We start from the raw sequence: 21,686 nt of genomic DNA, 5'->3' as shown, positions 1-21,686 counted from the left end.
TGCATTGAGATCTGGGTCTCTGCCACATTATGCCAGAACTGGAATCAAGCTGTTGATAGTCTGTCTTAGACCCAAGCATATTCTTCTATCTCTAAATTGTTTCCTGGCTATTCTTTGACTGCTATTTTTCTTGCTCTCCATTGATGACTTAAGTCCAGGAAAATAAAGAGGACTCTCAATATTATGCAGCCTTTCAAACACTGACAGTAGAAAAGACGCACCTGGTTCATTTAGTATGGTTGGGGGGCTAGGGAGACCCACTATCTTACTCCATTTGACCCTCCCTTCAATGTTTCCCCCCGAGGCCACAGACACAGTTGTCCATCAGCCTCCTGGCCAGCATAGCGCATCTCTAACAAGAGGCAGTCATTTCCTTAAACACTCCCACAAAATCCTCCTTCTGCCGATGCTTAGCAGTGTTCACCTTGAGACAGCAGGAGATGACACCGTGTAGGTGAAGGGAACATGACAGAGGCCACTACCACTCATCACTTCCCTGAGATGGAAAAGCCCTCAGGGTACCCAAGAGAATGAGAAACTTTTTTTCTTTACCACTGATGTTTATTGATTTGTCCAGTTCATAGGGAGCATCCCTTAATGTTCTGCTTTCATGTTTCTGCTTTGTTGCATGGGTGCAGAAAAGAATATTGCAAATTGATCTGTCTTCCCGGCCTTTGTTGGGAATGGACTCCTATTACTTTAGTTTCTCAGGCCTGTCATCGCATGCTCACATTCCAGGGCATATATAATCAGCCTGGATAAACACTGAGAGCTGAGCTGATTAATTTCTAAGATTCTTGCCTGAATCCATTGATGGCATGCCTGTTTGATGATCTCTGCAATAGATGGCCACCTCTGATTGTTTGACCTTTGCCCTTCACCCCAGAGCTGTCTATTCTAGTACCTGTTTAAGCTGACAGCATGTACCTGGGGTGTACATCACATTGGAAGAAAACCGTAATGTCTTGGTGCTATGAAAGCTTAGAAAAAAGGCTTTTAAGGGAAACCCATTTCCATTACCAGTTGAACAGCATTTGAGAACCAATCATATATCCATTAAACAAAAAGAAAATACATTATCCATAACCTATGATATTATGCTCGTACTTTAGAATCTACCCATTTATTCTGATTTAGCTTATGTGCTAATTATGATCAATGGATTTCCACAAGGATGTAAAATTATATCAGTTTTTAATTTCTCATTCCACCACTTCCCAGAATTCTGTTATTTTAATTACTTTATATGCCATTTACTTCTAATAGCTCAGAACAAAAGGGTCATCATCACCATCATCAATATGCATTTATATATATAATTTTAGGCATGTTGGCCCATTTCTAATGTAACCCTAATATTAGATTAGATGGATTTTATTTTTAGTTTTTATTATAGAGGAGGAGCCTCTTTAACAATTTCAGAGATGTACTTCATTTATCCTAAAATACCTTTGGTTGTAAAATAGGTTGGGGTCTATTTATAGAGCTAAGTTCTCAAAAATGCACATAATTTACATCCTAACTCACTAAGAACCAAGTAGTTAGAGAGCTAATGCAGGTGCACTTGGCAGCCATTTTTTTAAGATCACACCAACTCTTATTCACTCCATAGGAAAATAGAGGGCTATGAGAACACCAAGGTTAGCCAAGGACAAATCACATATGTATCTAGTTTAATGTGTCACATATGTGTCCCGGGCTGAGTGCACACTGAACAGCCGACAGAAGTGAGGAGTGAGGAGAACTTTAAGCAGTAAGGTAAATACACTGAAATTAAACATACAACTAAAGGTAGGCATATAATTCTATCAAATTATGTCTCCCTTTGAAAATGGCGCAGAAAAGAACACGTTAGGTTGGCAGAATGACAGAATTCGAGAGCCTTGAGGGACTATTGAGACCACACAGCTGACCCTCCATTTGTAAAAGAGAAGTGACACACACTGGGAAGAACGGATTTGGGACCTGGTACCTACAGGTGCCGGGACAGTGTTCTTGTCATTTCACCCCATCTCAGGTTACTGGGGCCCCTTCTCTCTTACTCCAGCTCTCTTTATAATTCTTTCCCTGTTTCAACATGGAAATATTAAATGCTGAAGATGTATTATTCTTCATTCAACTTGATCGCCTTGAAAGACAACATCATGAGCTCATGGCTCAGTTCCTGGGTCCTGAACACCATCACAAAATAAATACATTTTCTTTTCGTTTGTGATCGATCTGATTAGTGAGATTGGCTAATTATTTTTAAAGGAATAATGACTCAAAGTAAGAAAAAAATGCTTAAACAGCTTACCGTTAGTTTTATTCTTAATCAAGTGAAATTCTATATGAGCTTAACATTATATGAGTCTAAAGATACCAAACTCAAACATATCTGTTTGTACCATTTAGCCGTTAGTGAGTATGCTATAAGTTTTAAAGGAGAAGAATCTTTAAAAACAAATGTGCATGTATACATACATATTTGTGTAAATTTCCAATATTATTTTTCCTTTATTTTCATTTTATGAAATATTTTAAACACACAGGAAAATGTAGAGAACAATGGCACAGTTCTCACTCCCTCCCCACAGCTTGAATAAACATTTGTACTCTGCCATATTTGTTTCAGAATTTTTCATTTTATTTCAAATGAATAAAAAATTATAGATGTATTTCAAACCACCTGTGTACCCATATCCACACATTCCTTTCCTGCCCTCCTAAGAGAAAACCAGTATCTTGAATTTGGTGTTTATCATTCTCATAAATTCTTCCTTATTTTTACTGCTTATGTATGTATCCATAAATAATATATAATATTGTTTTGCATGCTTTAAAACTATACACAAATGTATCAAAACTGTCTATGTCTTTATCTTGGTTTTTCTTGTTGTTTTTTGTCTGTTTGTTTTTTGTTTGTTTGTTTTCAGAGACAGGGTCTCACTCTCTTTCCCAGGCTGGAGTGCATGGGTGTGATCATGGTTCACTTCAGCCTCAACCTCCTGGCCTCAAGCAATCCTCCCACCTCAACTTCCCTAGTAACTGGAACTATAAATGGATGCCACCATGCCCAGGTAAGTTTATTTATTTTCTGTAGAAATGAGGTCTCACTGTTGCTCAGACTGGTCTCAGACTCCTGGACTCAAGTGATCTTCTCACCTTGCTCACCCAAAGTGCTGGGATTACAGGAATGAGCCACCGAGCCCAGCTTAATTTACTTTTTTAAAGAATCTATCTTAAAGTTTTGAGATTTATTCATGAGACAAATGTAGCACTACTTCATTTTAGTGAAGAATTCTGTGTTTTATTTATTTATTTATTTATCTAGTCCCCTCTTGATGGGCATTTAAGTTGCTTCGAGTTCTTCGCTGTTACACATAAAACTTCGATAAGTATTCTTACACATATCCTTATGCATATTTACAAGAAATTCTCTATAATACATTCTTAGCAATGGAAGCTCTGAGTTGTAAGGTATGTGTATTTTCAGATTTACTAGACATCACCAAATTACTCTCTTAATCAGTGACACTCATTTTGAAAATTTACACTCAGACCAATAGTGTGTGAGAGTTCACGTGGTCCCACACCTTTGCAAGGTCAGACTTCTAGATTTCTTCACCTGGTGGGTATAAATTTACACTTTACCATTGTTTTAGTTTGCATTTGTGTAATTACTAGGGACATTGGGCATCTTTTATATGTTTATTAGCCATATCGAATTCCTCTATTATTAATTCATACCTATTACTCCTTTTCTATTGGACTGTTAGTCTTATTAATTTAAGTAATTTTTCTTTTTTTTTTTTTTTTTTTTGAGACGGAGTCTTGCTCTGTCACCCAGGCTGGAGTGCAGTGGCCCAATCTCGGCTCACTGCAACCTCCGCCTCCCGGGTTCACGCCATTCTCCTGCCTCAGCCTCCCGAGTAGCTGGGACTACAGGCGCCCGCCACCACGCCCAGCTAATTTTGTTTATTTTTAGTAGAGATGGGGTTTCACCATGTTAGCCAGGATGGTCTCGATCGCCTGACCTCGTGATCCGCCCGCCTCGGCCTCCCAAAGCTCTGCGATTACAGGTGTGAGCCACCGTGACTGGCCAATTTAAGTAATTTTTATATATTGTGGATAATATTATTAATAATGGCGAAGATTTTGGAGGTGTTCACCAAATGCAAGACTTTACCCTCCCAGGTTCATGCACATTAACTGATTTAATCCTCAAAACAACCCTACAACACAGTCAAGGTTGTTATCCACATTTTTAAAAATGAAAATAAATTGAGGTTAAGAGAGGTTAAATAACACGCCTAAGGTCACACACAGTTAGTAAGTGATAGAGCCAAGATTCAGACCCAGGAATCCAGATCCAGAGTATCATAGTTTTCTGCCTCTGTTTCAAAGGGTGCAAATTCTTCAAAGCTTTATGCATTGCAAATATATTCTTCCAGTCTGCAACTTACCTTATCAATATATTCATTGTGTATGTCCTTATTTAGAAGAATACACACATGTAAATATATACATGTATACACACGTTATACATGTATTAAATTAATAACTACTTATTTATGATATGTGCTTTCTGTCCAGTTTAAGTGACACTTCCAAACCTCAAAGCCAAAAATATATTGTCAATATTTTCTTTTAAAATTGTTACAGATTCGTCTTTCACATTTTTAAATATATGATATAGAGATTTAATTTTACTTTTTACAATATGGATAACCACTTGCCTTTGCATCATTATCTGAATATCTTTCCCCAGTGATTTAAAATACCATGTCTATTAAACATCAAGTAACTATACATGTGAATCTGTTCTGAGTTCCTCATTCTATTTCACTGATCTATTTGTTCTTGATATCCAATAGGCCATGCCTTCCCACTTTATTCTTTTTAAATTGTCTTTGCCAATTGTCTTTGCCAGTTCACTATTCCTTATAAATTTTAAAATCAGATTGTCAAGTTCCATACAAAATCCAGACAAAATTGTTATTGTACTAGCATTGAATTTATAGATTAACTTGGAGTAAAGTATGATCTCTATGGCATTAAACCTTCTCATTCAGGAACATGGTATAATTCTACATTTATTCAGGTCTTTTATGTCCTTAAATAATGTTTAGTAAAATTATTCATAGAAGTCTTTTTTTGTCATTGTATATGTTCCTAACTCATTCGTGCTGCTTTTGTACCTGGGAGCTTTTTCCTATTATATTTTGTGATTAGTGATCACAAAACTACTGTGTAATGATCTCTGCAATGGCCTCTTCTAATAGTTTGACTTTTGATCTTCACTCCAGAACTGTCTATCCTAGTACTTGTTTAGTTTTATAGCACTTACATTGCTTCTGCATCACCTTTAAATGGAGCCATAATATCTTAGCTCTAAGGTAAGGAAAGAATGGAATTTAGGAAAAGCACATATTATAAATAGAAAGCACATATCATGAATAAGCACTTATTAATTTAATACATATATAACATTATATATGTATGTATACATATATATCTGTACATATGTGTGTGTACTCCTGAAATTCCATTCTACTGATTTTGTGTATCAATCTGTGATTCAACAACTTTGATTAACTCTAGTATTATTTCTAAAAATTGTCTGCATATTTCTTGAGTTTTTGATGTAGGCGGTCATGTTGCCTGGAAATAAGCTAGTTTTATTTCTTCCTTTACAGTTCTTTTATCTTTTTTTAATTTTCTTGCTTTATAGCATTGGCTATGACTTAAGTACAATGTTGATAGAAGCAAGAGAGGGGATATCATTGACTTCTTGTTAACGTTGATGAAGCTATTTCTAAAGTTTCTCCATTATATATTAGGTGTGCTGTGAGTTTTATAAACATAGTCTTTATGAGGTTAAGGAGGATCCCTCTTTTGCTAATTATCTTAGAATTCTTACCACAAATGAGTATAATTAACTGAATAAATTTTCTGTATCCATGGGGCAGATTAAATGCCTTTATCCTTTTGTCTTAGAATATGTTACATTAATATTCTGATGATTAACTCATTTTCATATCAAATATAAACCTTACCTAATCATAATCATCATTTTTTAAAGACTCTTAAGTTCCATTTGGAGAAATGCTTCTATATTCCTATTTTAAAATGCTCTAAAATTCCACAATTATTTCCCTTGTTATGCCCTTGTCCATTGCTGCTAACGATGAGTTCCAAATGCATTCAATAGCATTCCTTCATTTATTATCCTCTGAAATCTGTGTGTAAGGTAAAGATCATCCAGTCCTTAAGTGCATGTTAATATCCACCTCTGGAACTATCTATGCCTTGTACTTATTAAGAAGAGATACTCAAAATCTAGGAGAGGAGGAGAAGGAAGGAGCCAAAAGAGGAAATGGGTAAAAGGGGAGAGGAATAGAAAATTTCCACTTCTCAAAAGAAGATATTTATGCAGCCAAAAAACATATGAAAAAATGCTCATCATCACTGGCCATCAGAGAAATGCAAATCAAAACCACAATGAGATACCATCTCACACCAGTTAGAATGGCCATCATTAAAAAGTCAGGAAACAACAGGTGCTGGAGAGGATGTGGAGAAATAGGAACACTTTTACACTGTTGGTGGGACTGTAAACTAGTTCAACCATTGTGGAAGTCAGTGTGGCGATTCCTCAGGGATCTAGAACCAGAAATACCATTTGACCCAGCCATCCCATTACTGGGTAATACCCAAAGGACTATAAATCATGCTGCTATAAAGACACATGCACACGTATGTTTATTGCGGCACTATTCACAATAGCAAAGAGTTGGAACCAACCCAAATGTCCAACAACGATAGACTGAATTAAGAAAATGTGGCACATATACACCATGGAACACTATGCAGCCATAAAAAATGATGAGTTCATGTCCTTTATAGGGACATGGATGAAACTGGAAAACATCATTCTCAGTAAACTATCACAAGGACAAAAAACCAAACACCGCATGTTCTCACTCATAGGTGGGAATTGAACAATGAGAACTCATGGACACAGGAAGGGGAACATTACACTCCCGCACATGGATACATATGTAACAAACCTGCACATTGTGCACATGTACCCTAAAACCTAAAGTATAATAATAAAAATAAATAAATAAAATAAAATAAAGAAAATTTCCCTCTAATATTTTAGAGTGGACACATGACATCTATATAAATATTTTAATAACAACAGGCAGTTTGCTATGCTTTCTCAACCCCATGATGTATTCTTGATCTCATTAAGACCCAAACCCATTGCCTCATAATTCAACTCATATTAACAAAATGTGTTTGGTGCAGTGGAGAGAAATCCAGGTATTTCTTTTTTTTTCTTGAGACGGAGTCTCGCTCTGTCACCCAGGCTGGAGTGCAGTGGCGCAATCTCGGCTCACTGCAAGCTCCGCCTCCCGGGTTCACGCCATTCTCCTGCCTCAACCTCTCCGAGCAGCTGGGACTACAGGCGCCCGCCACCATGCCCGGCTAATTTTTTTTCGTATTTTTAGTAGAGACGGGGTTTCACCGTGGTCTCAATCTCCTGACCTCGTGGATCCGCCCACCTCGACCTCCCAAAGTGCTGGGATTACAAGCGTGAGCCACCGCGCCTGGCCAAATCCAGGTATTTCTTATAAAAGTGGACATCTTATCTCTAAAGAAGACTGGAGTCAAAATGCTACACAGTATTCCTGAGACATATGCCCAGCAATTTTTTTATCAAACTGCATTGTTCCGTTTTGGTTTTGCTTTATCTGGGCTATTAATCCCAGCTACATTTAGTCCTATGTGCATAAAAGTTACCTTCTGTTACCTGCAGGCCTCATTTTACTCACCAAAGTGGTACATCACTACACAGTGATGTCTCTCTATGAGAAAGTTCCCAGTTGCTCAGAAAAGCAATAAAATGCATCTTTGTTTTAAAAAAAGAAGAAGAGATACTCATAATGATTATTGGTTTATTGGGGCTTATTATCACTTTTTAAATATTATTTACATTTTTCTAGAAAATTGTTTGTCTAAGTCTATAATTCACTACCATAAAGTTATTCACAGTATTCTCTGACTTAAACTTCTACTCTATCTATAGTAACAATTCTTTTTATTATGTATTTATACTTTTAATCTTTCTTTTTTTAGAGGTATCTTCAAAGAAGATTATAGGTACCATTGAGCTTGGGTTAATCCTCCAAATAATTTTATTTTGCTGATGATCTTCTTTATTTCCAATTTTATCAACTTATGCTCTTATCCTTATTATATTATTTATTCTACTTTCTTTAGGTTGACTCTTTAAAAATAAAAGAGTTCTCTGATGTTCTCTAAAAAAGACTTTGCTTCATATATTTTGAGACTATATTGTTAGGTAATACAGATTTATGATGATCATGACTTCTTGGTGGATTGTTTCTTCTATTATTATTCAGTGTCCATGATTACACTTATTAGTGTATTCCAAAATTCTACTTTGTCTGTTATTAATATTGCTATATAAGATTTCTTTTAGTTAGTATTTGCTTAATATATACTTTTTCCCATCTATTTTCAACATTTCTGTTTGGCTTTTACTTTGGGTTTCTAACATCTGGATATTGGTTTTGTTTCACTTGGTTTTTATTCCAAGCTCATCTATTACTTTCTAACCAATTTTTAACTGCTTCCCAAACACACAGACCTTAGCTTGCTGAACTACCCATTGAAACACCCTCATATGTAATTACTGTCTGTTATTCTACTTTGACTTGTTTTAAACACACATGCATAAAATGAGTATTTTGTTTTAACCAACAGATAATTTACCAGTGTATTATATCAATGTTTCTTTCATCCTATGTCTAACACAATTACTGTGTCTTCTACCCTGTGTCTTTCCTCTGGTTCACTTTTTGTTTTTGACTATACTAAAATACAACCTTGAATAGGTCTCCGTGTATCAAATTTCCTGAGCCTTTGTATATCTGAAAATGTTTTGTTTTGTTTTGTTTTCACTTTGAGTGATATTTTAGCTGTATATAAAATTATAGAAGGACAGATATTTTCACCAAGCACTTTGGATATAATGTATATTCTGGCACCTAATTTTTCTGTTGAGAAATGTTCCTTTAGCTTGATTATACTTCCATTAAATTTAATAATGTTTTCAGTTCTAAAACCCTCTTTAAATCCTTAATGTTCTGCAGATTGAACAGGATGTGTCTAAATGTGGGTTTACATTTATTTATATAGTTTCATTCTCAGAGTATATTTTGATCTGAGAATTTTTGTCTTTATTCAATACTGAAAATTATCAGCTATTATCTATTCAAATGTTGCTTCTCCATTATTCCTTCCGTTCTCTTCTTTGGGAAGTCTTATTAGATGTATTAACTAATACATCTCCATCCATTTTTCATGTCTGTCTCTTCACTGCTTTGTTTTATTTAATTTTTTATTTTTAATTTTTGTGAGTATATAGCAGGTGTATATATTTATGGAGTTCATGAGCTGTTTTGACACAGGTATGCAACGTGAAATAAGCACACCATAGAGAATGGGGTGTCTATCTCCTCAAGCACTTATCTATTGTGTTACAAACAATCAATTATACTCTTTTAGTTACTTTTAAATGTACAATTAAGTTATTAATCACCCTGTTGTGCTATCAAGTGATAGGTCTTATTCATTCATTCTAAATAATTTTTATAATCATTAGCCATCCCCACTTCCTCCCCGCAGACCTCTGCTACCCTTCCCATCCTCTGGTAACCATCCTTCAACTCTCTATCTCCATGAGTTTGTTTTGATTTTTTGAGCCCGCAAATAAGAACATGCAGTGTTTGTCTTTCTGTGTCTGGGTTATTTCACTTAACATAATGATCTTCATTTCCATCCATGTTGTTGCAAATGACAGGACCTCATTCTTTTTTATGGCTGAATGGTATTCCATTGTGTATATGTACCACATTTTCTTTATCCATTCATCTGTCGATGAACACTTAGGTTGTTTCCAAATCTTACCTATTGTGAATAGTGCTGCAACAAACATGGCAGTGCAGCTATCTCTTCCATATAGTGATTTCCTTTCTTTGGGGTATATACCCAACATTGAGATTGCTGGATCATACCTATTTTTAGTTTTTTGAGGAACCTCCAAACTGTTCACCATAGTGGTTGTACAAATTTGCATTCTCACCAACAATGTATGAGGGCTCCCTTTTCTCCACATCCTTGCCAGCATTTGTTATTGCCTGTCTTTTGGATATAAGCCATTTTAACTGGGGTGAGACAATATCTCATTGTATTTTGATTAGCATTTCTCTGATGATTAATGATGTTGAGCACCTTTTCATATGCCTGTTTGCCATTTTTGCTTTATTTTAATACTTTTTATTTCTCTTTGCTACATTCTAGGTGACCAGCTCTGTGTTGACTTTCAATACACTAAGCATTCCATCACCTGTTTTATCTAGAGTTTATCTCAACTAGTGAGTATCTTATTCTGATGATGATATTTTTACTTTTAAGATTTATTTCTAATTTTGGAATTGATTCTTTTTCATATTCAAATGGTTTTGTTTCTGCCTGTTTTTCTTGTAAAATATCTTAAATTTTGATGGCTATTATTTTCCCCCTAATTAACGTAAGCCTTCCCAAAACACTTATTTAAACAGTACCAGCTATAATAAGAAGTTAATTTTATTTGAATTAGTTAATTTTCTGATTATTGGTTTTGTTGGCTATCTTCCTTAGCCTTTAGTTTCTTCATATGATTTGAAATTTAGCTTTTGAGGCTTATTTAAGTGAGAGAATTTTGTCTTCACGCCCCTTCTCTGACTTTACCCATCTCTGTGTTTTCCTGTATCTGGCCTCCTATAGCCGCTGTCCAGAACCTGGTTTGATCAAAGTAGTTTGAGGTCATTGCCCCTCAGTAATGACAGCCCCAAATCACCCAAAGAGCAGCTTGATTTGGTTCAGGATCTCAAGGCTCTTTGACCCCAATCTTCCCTAAGTTTGCAGATCCTTTTAAGCTATAGTCCTAACAGCAGCGAGTGGTATGTTTTTTTCTATTCTTCTTTTAGAACTAGGTGTTGGAGTAGAGAGACGCACAGCCTTGCCTTTGGCTTCAAGCAGTAAGCCTAGATCCAACCTCCCATCCTCCTACTAAGTGTTTTTAGTCCTGGTGGGAGCCTAATTCCCAGCCAACACTATTTGCTTCTCAATCTGGGGCTAACCAGGCCTGGGTTTCATTTAGCTCTGCTCACCACCTTAGGTAGCTGCTCTATTACCTGTCTTGTTTCTAGGATTTGCTATATCTTTTCGGTTTTGTCTTTTATAGTTTATATACAATTATTATGTGTACACACATAATTGTTATGAAGGTAAGTCAAAGCATAGACTTCCTCTGAAGTCTTGGCCTGTGGACCCACCTTCATGTTTACAACTTACCACAAAGTATACATCACATGGGCAGAGCCCCTAGCTGGCTAATTCCAGTACTGTATCTTTCCTAATAGGTGCCCAATAAAAGTGTGCTGAATATATAAATGAATACAAATCGTTTTCCTAGAAAGACAGAAATGCCTTCAGGCACCATGTTTCAGTTTTTCCAGTATACTACAAATTCTTAGGGACAAAAACTATGTCTAATCTATCACATTGCCTAGTTTATTACCCTGCAAATGGTAAATAGGCCATAATATTTCAAAGGGCCACACGTTTCTCCTGTGGATTTTCCATATGGCAAAAGGTAGTGACACCCCAGGTATATGCAGTGTTGCTCTAAAGGATTAATATCATCATCTTCTCAGTTGTTTTATAGCATGTTGGTTCTTCCTTATAAACTATTTTTTTAAATGAATGCTTCTTAAGGAAAAATGTTTCGTCTGAGAGCAGAGATGGGCATGCTGAAGTGGAATACTTTCACTAGAATAATGTAAAAGTGGGAAATGTCTAACTGTAATTAGTCAAGAAATCAAATGAAAAACCTTTTCCTGCTATCTTACAACAAGATCAGGGACCAAATGTAGAGAAAATGCTAAGTGATCACAAGTCCTCTAGCTGAAATAACATTTTTCATACCACAGACCAAAGGGCAAGGGGGACAAAGAAGTTGTCCTTGTTGATTAATTACTTTTGGAACCAGGCCCAGCATAAGGAAAGAGGAGAGCCTAGTGATAAAGTGATAAGTCCACTCTTTGTCCCCTCTGCACTCCCAAGAAACGATTCACTGGTTTTCTGAAAGAAAAATGCACTTAGGTGCTTTAAACCATGATATCCATAAAGAAGAGACATTTCCATATATTTCCCAAATGAATTCACACACTTCCAATCAACAAACTTTTTATGGCTATATGTATTGAGCACTTACTGCATACCAGGTGCACTTACTGTATACTTTGGTGGTTACAGAAGAGTTAGAAAACCATCTCTTGAGAGGAGCAAGTTATACTCAGACAAGCATGCCACGTAAGTTGTATCTTAAGTGCTACAGGCAAGTAAGGGAGGCGGAGGTCTGCAGGAGCAAAATGGATGCTGATGACTTCAGGAAGAGGTTAGAGATTCAAAAGACTTTGGTTAGGCTTCCTATGGAAGATACTTAACACCTGTGGGCCTTAGCGTACTTATCTACTAAGTGAAGGATTTGTGTTAGTATTTATAAATTTCTTTCCAGTTGAAATATTTACTAGTTCTCTTCTTTCCTGTCCCTCTCAGTGGGACACCCATAACCTAGTAAACAGCCCCCATGGTCTAGAAAATCCTTTAGAACAGAGTGAGAGCAATCAAACAAAGAGAAACTTCTCTCCTCCTTCAAAAAGATCCTAGGAGGGAAGGCTGAGAACAACCAGACCTAACTGAAGGACTAAAAATGGGATTCCAGGGGCCAAAGACAGAAAATAAGTAGCATAGAGCCACACAGAAGCATACTCTCAAATATGTAGGGGGATCACTTGTTCCAAATCCCTGGCCCTGATATGCCTCCATGGAAGGTGCTCTATGAAGAAAAATGGCATTTGAGATTGACAACTGATTAATATACAAGCTTGATTATATGCAAATCATCACTTTCTGTTGAGTTGTGATCCGATGTAACATAATTAACACATGTATTTAAAATAAATGTATATTTAATTGATATGCATATTTATAAAATGAATATTTACATTTATATGTTGTCTTTTTTTTAATTGGGGGTGAATTTCTTTCCCAAAGAAATGAGGGGTTAAGGGACCCCATCATGAACTAAGACAGAAAATAGCAACAAAGGAGTGAAAACTTGCCTTTGGTGCATGTAGTAAAGTAATGAGCTAGCAATCAGAAAGGCTGATTCTAGACCTGGCTCTGTCCCATGTTGTGTAACTTTCTATAGCCTCAATTTCTATAACCATGAAAGAAAAGACTGGACCATTTCTAAGCTACCTTCTAGCTCTACAATTCTATTATAATCTCGCAGAACAACTCTCACTTACAATTTATTCTGTCAAAATTATTGGACTCTAACCACTGACAGCCCAGAGTCTCTGCTAGGAATTAATGGACCTAAAAATTGTACTCAGAAGGTTCCAAAAGAGTTCTGGAGCCTGAGTTCCCCCATCCAACCCCACAACACTCAAGAGAGCAGCCTGAGAACATAAACATGCATGTCTGGAACAAGAAGGCATGGATAGTTCACCAGCAGAGGGCAGGGTGCTCGGAGACGGGCACCCAGGACTGGTCCATTTTGAAGGAAAGAGAAAAGGAGGAATTATATAAGGCATAAGGCCTTGCCTAGAGATACTAGCTAAGTGTATGGGGTCTCTGATAAGTGGCTCTATGAAGAACAACATAAAAAAGAAAATACAATAGGCAAATGTATAATCTCCATCTCCTTCAGTAGACAGAACTATATAGAAAAAAAATCAATGCCCCTTTCATCATTAATGTAAGCAAAATCATTTTTTGCTCAATTTTTCACAAGTAAAGTGACTTGTAAAATAGTGTATGAGCCAACTGAATAGGAAGATAGCACTCCCATAAAAGTTTTTATAGGAGACCAGGGCCAGAGGATCACTTGAGGCTAGTTGCATGAGACCAGCCTGGGCAACATAGACACTATCTCTACAAAAAAAATTCAAAATCAGCTGGGCATGGCAGCTACTGGAGAGGCTGAGGTGGGAGGATCACTTAAGCCCAGGAGTTCAAGGTTGCAAGAAGCTGTGTATTAGCCAGGGTTCTCTAGTGTGACAGAACTAATAGGATAGATGTATATATAAAGCGGAGTTTATTAAGGAGTGTTGACTCATGTGATCATAAGGTGAGGTCTCACAATAGGCCATCTGCAAGCTGAGGGGCACAGAAGCCAGTCAGAGTCCCAAAATCTCAAAAGTAGGGAAGCCAACAGTGCAGCCTTCAGTCTGTAGTTGAAGGACCAAGAGTAGAACTTGGAGTCCCACGTTCAAGGGCAGGAAGCATCCAGCATGGGAGAAAGATGTAGGCCGGGAGGCTAAGCCAGTCTAGTCTTTCCACGTTCTTCTGCCCACTTTCATTCTGGCCATGCTGGCAGCTGATTAGATGGTGCCCACCAAGATTGAGGGTGGATCTGCCTTTCCCAGTCCACTGACTCAAATGTTAATCTCCTTTGGCAACACCCTCACAGACACACCCAGGAACAACACTTTGTATCCTTCAATCCAGTCAAGTTGACACCCAATATTAACCATTACAAGTCATGGTCAAGTGACACAGCAAGATCTTGTCTAAAACAAAAAAAAAAATAAAAAGTTTTCAGTATGCTAAGGTTCTAATTATTTCTTGGCAATGTGATGGAGTGAAAAATGCCTAATGACCTTGGCTTGCCTCTCTGTCCCACTCCTGGCTAGGTAGTAACCTTGTATAAGTTGCCTTTTTCATTCCTGCCCTCTCATCCCTCCTTCAACTACTTTCTTTTTGAAAAACACAACTTAACCATCATTAAGCACATGTTCAAAAGACTGCCCCAGATTCAATGCTAGAATTATAAACTTGAATAAGACACTGTGTCTATGGAGATTATAATCCAATGAAGAGGAAACTAATCACAATGCAAAGAGAAGACAGCTGTTGTAGCAATGTGGATTGTGTTTAAGGGCAGAGAAGGGGAAACAAGTGAACTTACCTGGAGAGAGATTGTTTAAAATTTTGGGTCTTGAAAAATTAGCAACTTTTCAATGAAGGTGCAGGTGAATATGTCAATACGGTATGAGTCATCGTTATTTTAGTTGCCTTCTAGACCTCACGCTTCCGCCTATGATGCTTCTACAACTGACTGGGTGCGATAGACTTCCCTCTGCTCCTGGATGCATTGAGAAAACAAACCACACTGGAGCCTCTAAACCAGCCCCTCTCTGCACACTATTGTCTAAAGGCATTTGATCCTTGACCCAGCCCTTTCCTTGCTGCTGAAATGCATTGGATTCATTAATTAAGTATAGAGGGGACTTTTTTCATGGTAAATGCCTACACACAATGAAAGTTGCATTTTAGCCACTAAGCCAGGCCACAACTGGCCACTGTCCATGTTCCATGGAAACTGGCTTACAGATCAAAAGAACTCTAGTGAGAAATTCTGTTATCTGTTGAAATCTACATGTTACTAATTGGCACAACCACCAGAAAAGAACAGCCAGCACACAGGCTCGTACACACACACAGAGAGACACAGCATTTTACTGTATGCTTCAACACATGCATTTCATCTCGGTAACAGTGCCTTTTGCAAGCAGATGGGGGAGAAAGAGACTTTAAAAGATGGATTCCTATTGTTCCACCAAATAACTTAAAACTGATCGAAGCCTCAGAGGAGAGAAAAACAAAGCCAGCTCTCTGAGGCTTTCCGTCTACCCCTTTAGAAAATCATTGGCATCCCGGGCAATACCTAGAAAAGTATTAAAATTTGAGCAACACTGGTTTACTTGTTTATATGCATCCCCACAGAATCCCCCACCACGTCTACAGAAGCTTCAAAGGCTCCACAGCAAGACCCATCAGGATGTGGGGAGAGGGAGAGAAAGACACTGCTCAAGCGTTTGGAGACCCAGCCCAGACATGCAGGCTCTCAGGCATCTGGTTATCCCAGCCTGACACCGCGCCTGCGATTTCAGACTGTTTAATTAATTCTGATAATACCACATCGCAGGTGCTGCAGGAAGTATGTTAATTTAAGTTCACATCTTACCAATTCCCACAGGTTTCATTCGAACCTAATAAATGAAATAATCTCCACTGTGAACCCCTTGCTTACCTAATTAGGCACGGGACGGTGAAGCAGTCACACTTGGGGCACGTCAGTACACTGGTCACCTTCGAAAGCATAACCGTGACCTGCCCATGGGCTCCTTCCCCAGGCTTCTATCATACGCAGATCAAAGCCAAACAAATAAGCAAGCACATTACTCTTTCCCTACTAGCAACCCTGTTTATTGTAGACTCATATATTTTCTTTCCTTGTCTTTTTAAATGCACCTATGGTGCTAGATTCTGTGAAACCTCACTCTGTTTAAACTAAACTGAACCGTAGTTGTGCTTTCATATTATTTAATAATTACCATAAGATTCAGGTTATTTTTAACCGAAGAGTTATTTCTAACCATCAGATTTTTTCCACATTGATGAGGCATTCAACGGGCCTATCTGATTCCATCTGAACCAGTGTGATGGTAGCAAGATAAATACCATTATGCCTCCCCTGTCTCCCACCTACCCACCTTCAGAAACTAGCCTTCTGTTGTGGGGTGGGTGTAACGCTGCCTGGAATCCTCTTCCCTCCTCCTCCACCCCTTGCTCACTTCCTTCGTGTCCGTGTTCAAATGACACTTGAGCTGCACGGCCTTTCCTGACAATCCAAGAAAAAAGAGCAACTGCATCCCTGCATCAGCACCCTGGCCTCCCTACACAAAATGATGATTTGGCAGCCACCATACCTTGCTGATTGGGATAGAGTAGATGAATGATTATTAGCACTGGCTGCTCACTGGATTCACCTGGGGAGCTTTGAAGTCACTGTCTAGGCCCCACCCACTGAGATCCTAATTTACCTGGTCTGCTTGGAGTAGGCTGCTAGCATGAGCATATTAAATCTCCCCGAGATCAGAGGGGAGAAGCTCGAATGCTGTGAGTCAAACAGACTCAGCCAGGCCTGAGGGGTCATTTGATGGGGATGGTTTATTTTGAGCATCCACATAATCAAATAGGTCTATTATTTCCCCAATCATCACTAGATTGAGGAAGACGTTATTTTTTAAAATTTAATTTTAAGTTCTGGGAAACCTGCTCAGGACGTGCAGGTTTGTTACACAGGTAAACGTGTGCCACAGTGGTTTGCTGCACCTATCAACCCATCACCTAGGTATTAAGCCCGGCACGCATTAGCTATTTATCCTGATGATCTCCTTCCTTCCCCCACCCCCGACAGGCCCCAATGTGTGTTGTTCCCCTCCCTGTGTCCATGTGTTCTCATTGAAAGAAGTTATTCTCACTTCATTTTGTTTTCCACAGACTCAAATGTCAGAACTCGCTGGTAGGAAGAATATATCTTAATTCCTGGCTCCCAGCCTGTCTTCCCAATGGCCACTAAATGGTAATGACATCTAGCCAATGAGTATTTCCCTTTGGCCCAATGTTACAACTTATTAAAGAAATTGAGGCAAGGTATAAAAAATATGACCTTCAACCCTCAGATGCCTTGTCAAGAAGGTAAAATACAGAGAAGAAAAGTTATTCAATTTCTGGGTAAGTTTGGGTCTTCGAAGTGCCACCTTCTCTTAACTGTTAGGTCCTTATTCTCTCTCCATTGGCCCAAACTCTGATTCTCCCCACTCCTTCCTTTAGCACAGCTGAAGTGGGATTTGACATAGAAAGCCAGCCTTTACTGGAGGCAGAGCCCCAGGTACTTGTTTTTCCACTGGAGAGAGGATTTTCAGAGTGGCCCAGTCAGCAGCATCCCTCTCCAAATGGGCATTGACCTGACCTCAGTGTGGCTCCTTTTCCATACTGCTTGCAGGAGAGTCACTGCAAGTTGCTGGGCCCAGTGGCTTCCCCCATTTTCCATTTTCTGAGCTTGGCTTTGAACCAAAGTTGAACAAACTTCCGAACCTCAGAGGGGAAACCCAGAATACACAGCCAGATTTTTCTAACCCCTGCTTGAAGTTATCAAACCCCCAGCGTATGCCTGAACTCAGCCAATGCTGGTTCAGCGACCAGCCCCAGCCTTGCTAAAAAATTCATAAACCACAGAACAGCTGGGCCACAGTCTGCTTTCAGAGCAAAGCCTCCACTATCAGGTTTTCATCTGGGCACTACTGAAGAACTGAGTATTTATTCCTGACAGAGACTTGAAAGAGGAAATCTTACTGGCTGTCTACTCAGAGTCACACGAGGACAGACTTGATGGGAATCCCATGCATATTCCAACGAGATAAAAGATATTATTCATTCCTAAAATGTCTTCAGAGACTCCATTAATGGAGAAATTCCAAGTGACAGATATAACCCAAAAAAATCCCCTCATATCTGCATACAATTGCATTCGAATGAATCAGGGGAAAGGATGCTTAATATTTAGGCCCTCTCTAAATCATGTTTCTTTTCTTTACATCACAAAAGATAAGAACTGGCTGGAGAAAGTGACAGAGGGGGAAAGAGATCCCCCTGGAAAACATGTGGGACCAGTTAAACACTCCTGTTCCCCAACGGGAGACATTTCGTTAGAAGTTTGCCATATTTAGACAATTTCTGTGGAGACTTGTTCTCCCAAGAATTTCCTCAGTCATGACAAACTTGGTAAATATGACCTTGCTAACATGGTGAAACCCCATCTCTACTAAAAAATACAAAACATTAGCCGGGCATGGTGGTGGGTGCCTGTAGTCCCAGCTGGGAGGCTGAGGCAGGACAATGGCGTGAACCCGGGAGGTGGAGCTTGCAGTGAGCCGAGATGGCACAACTGCACTCCAGCCTGGGTGACAGAGCAAGACTCCGTCTCAAAAAAAAATTACCTTGCTATTATGCCATCAAGGTTCTAGGCATGGATGATCTTTCTAAGTAGGCATTTTAAAAATTTATCCTTTCTTCAAAGACTATGTCTTAAGGAAGAAGGAGGAGAAATTAAATCTCTGAAAGCTTGTGCCCAATCAAATGGGGAGCCCAAAGCAAGATTCTCAGATTCAGGAAAACCAGTTTTCTGACACGAGGGTTAGGTTTTGGGTTTTTTTTTTTTTTAACAAGGAAAGGCAATTTTCTTGCAGTTCACCAATCACGACTCTCTGATAACTAGCATATCTATTATTATTGCACTACATTGGTAGTGCACTGGTAGTGCAACAATAATTACTGCCCATGATGGTGATCTTGAAGCCCTACAAGACTCTTTTTAGTTGTAACAATAAGATAATGTACTGTGCTTTTGATTGTGTTCTCAGTCTTCGAAAACAAACAAAACAATAATATACAAAGTGATTCTAAGTTAATTGTCTTAATTCCATTCTACGTATATGCTAAGTAATGTGCCCAACTCAACAAATATTGGATGAATGGAAGGAAGGAAGGAAGGAAGGAAGGAAGGAAGGAAGGAAGGAAGGAGGAAGGAAGGAAGGAAGGAAGGAAGGAAGGAAGGAAGGAAGGAAGGAAAGAAAGTTTATCACAGCATAGAGATACCCTACCTGCCGTAGATAAACTGGCTCAGGGGAAAGCTGGTTAATTCAGGATCAGAAATTCCATTTTCATAATTCTAGTATCCCACATAAATTTATTGCTTATTTTCACAATCTACAGAAACTCCCTAACAAAAATAAAAGGTGAAACAAGCAGAGTACAAGCTTTCAATTAGACCAACGCTAGTCTGTGTGCCATAGACAATGCTTTACATTTGCGTCAGAACTTTATGTTTCAAATCACCTTCACAAACACTACTCTGGGTTCTCACAACAACCCTGTGAGATAAATGTGACAGGTAAATCATTACTATTTTCCAATACTGTAGCAGAAGCCAATAGAAATTAAATGGCTTGCTGCAGTCACATGGCCAGTTTGAGACAGTATCAGAATTAGATCTAGGAATCTTTTCATCCCAGTGGACTTACTCTTTTCCTTCTGGTTCTCCCTCATCCTTCACCACGTCCTCTCTCCTCCTGTCAAATTCTTCCACAAGGTGCTCCCAGTTACCCTAGTCCAGGCACTTCTTCCTCTTTGAGCTCTTACAGTGGTACTTCTTGTGGCATTTGTTACATAGAACCTTGTCACATCTATCACAGAGATATCTTTAATTTCAGTCGACATCTTGAGTTGTCATTTTACCTCATTGTGGGTATGCCCACAAGTGAACTATACCTCCTCCAGGACAAGGACATGTAGAGGACATCCACTGTTTCCAGCATACAACTCATGACTTCCATCTTGATTAGCATCCAAGCCCCCTTGTTCTGATTATTGCACCCCTGTTGAGAATCACTCCTCTCCATTCTCAGTTCCTATGACTTGGGGGTACCCAAAACCTTCTTCATATGCCAGAAATGGACTCATGATCCAACTCATGATCTTCCTGTACCAGAGATGGACACATGATCCAACCAAACAATGAGACTCAATTCTGAGGTCTTTGATGGAAGTGGAAAAGAGAAGCTTGCTTTCTTCTGAGACTGCAAATAGGGATGAAGATTTAGGCCCAAGGGTGCTGAAAGCCTCATGCAGGGCCAAGCTCTGAATCCAGCACAGCACTAGAGAAAGCAGAAGCAAGAGATGAGCAATTACAAGGTCTGGATGAGAACACTTGAGTGTCTGGATCCAGCCATATCTAACCCCTGGACTTATGTGGATACATGAACCATGTATTTCCTTTTTTTGTTTAAGTCGGTTAGAACTGGGTTTCAGTTGGGGTACCCTCATTTCTTTACAGGAAAGTCTTTGGAGGGCAATCTAATTTGGGGAGAGACTATGGGACTTTCTTAGAACTGAATATTAATAGCAAACTTGTTGATTACAGATCAATAGACATAGGAAAGTTTGGGGGATTGGGGGGCTTTGTTTTATTGTGTTTTGTCTTTTGTAGAGAGGAGGTCTTGCTATGTTGCCCAGGCTGGTCTTGAATTCCTGAGCTCAAGAAATCCCCCCACCTCGGCCTCCCAAAATGCTGGGATAACAGGTGTGGGCCACCATGCCCAGCCAAGAAAATTCTTAAAATACTTTTATTCACAGTTTACAGAAGATTCAGAAAAATTTCACTGTCCATAGCAAATGAAAAGAATAATAATTACATAAAATTATGTTAATATACTAGTCATGAAAAGCATTATTACTATTACTGTTCATCAATTCTTAGATGCACATTATTCTAACATTTTTATAATCCCTAAAATCAGAATGTATCACATAATCAATACATTTTTATAATCTGTGGGCTTGAACTGAAGTCAAATTCTTCCAGAAAGGATTCTGCATTTGTTTCTACCAAAGTTACCTAAGCCCACTGGAAATTGATTTCTCTGCTTGAGGATTATTGGACCCCACCAATGGTGTAAATTCAGACTTTAGACCTGTGTGACTATAGGTTGACAGGTTGAGTATCCCTTTTCCAAAATGCTTGGGACCAGGAGTGTTTTGTATTGCAGATTTTTTCAGATTTTGGAATATTTGTACATACATAATGAGATCTCTTGGGAATGGGACTCAAATCTAAACACAAAATTCATTTGTTTCCTATACACCTTAGACAC

General features: G+C 38.5%; 1 long non-coding RNA gene across 1 annotated transcript in view; it reads right to left on the bottom strand.

The window, feature by feature from the left end:
- Positions 1-20,678, bottom strand: part of LOC131381352 (uncharacterized) — a 278,026-nt gene extending 257,348 nt beyond the window's left edge. Inside the window, exon 1 of the long non-coding RNA XR_009210034.1 lies at positions 20,058-20,678. This is a non-coding gene — a long non-coding RNA (uncharacterized LOC131381352). The remainder of the gene's footprint in view (positions 1-20,057) is intronic.
- Positions 20,679-21,686: the final 1,008 nt, after the last annotated feature.

The sequence above is a fragment of the Hylobates moloch genome, unplaced genomic scaffold, assembly GCF_009828535.3.
Source record: "Hylobates moloch isolate HMO894 unplaced genomic scaffold, HMol_V3 SCAFFOLD_15, whole genome shotgun sequence".
In the NCBI taxonomy this organism is placed as follows: Eukaryota; Metazoa; Chordata; class Mammalia; order Primates; family Hylobatidae; genus Hylobates; species Hylobates moloch.
Note: the sequence above shows the minus strand (reverse complement) of the source record. Positions and strands in the feature narration are given on the sequence as shown.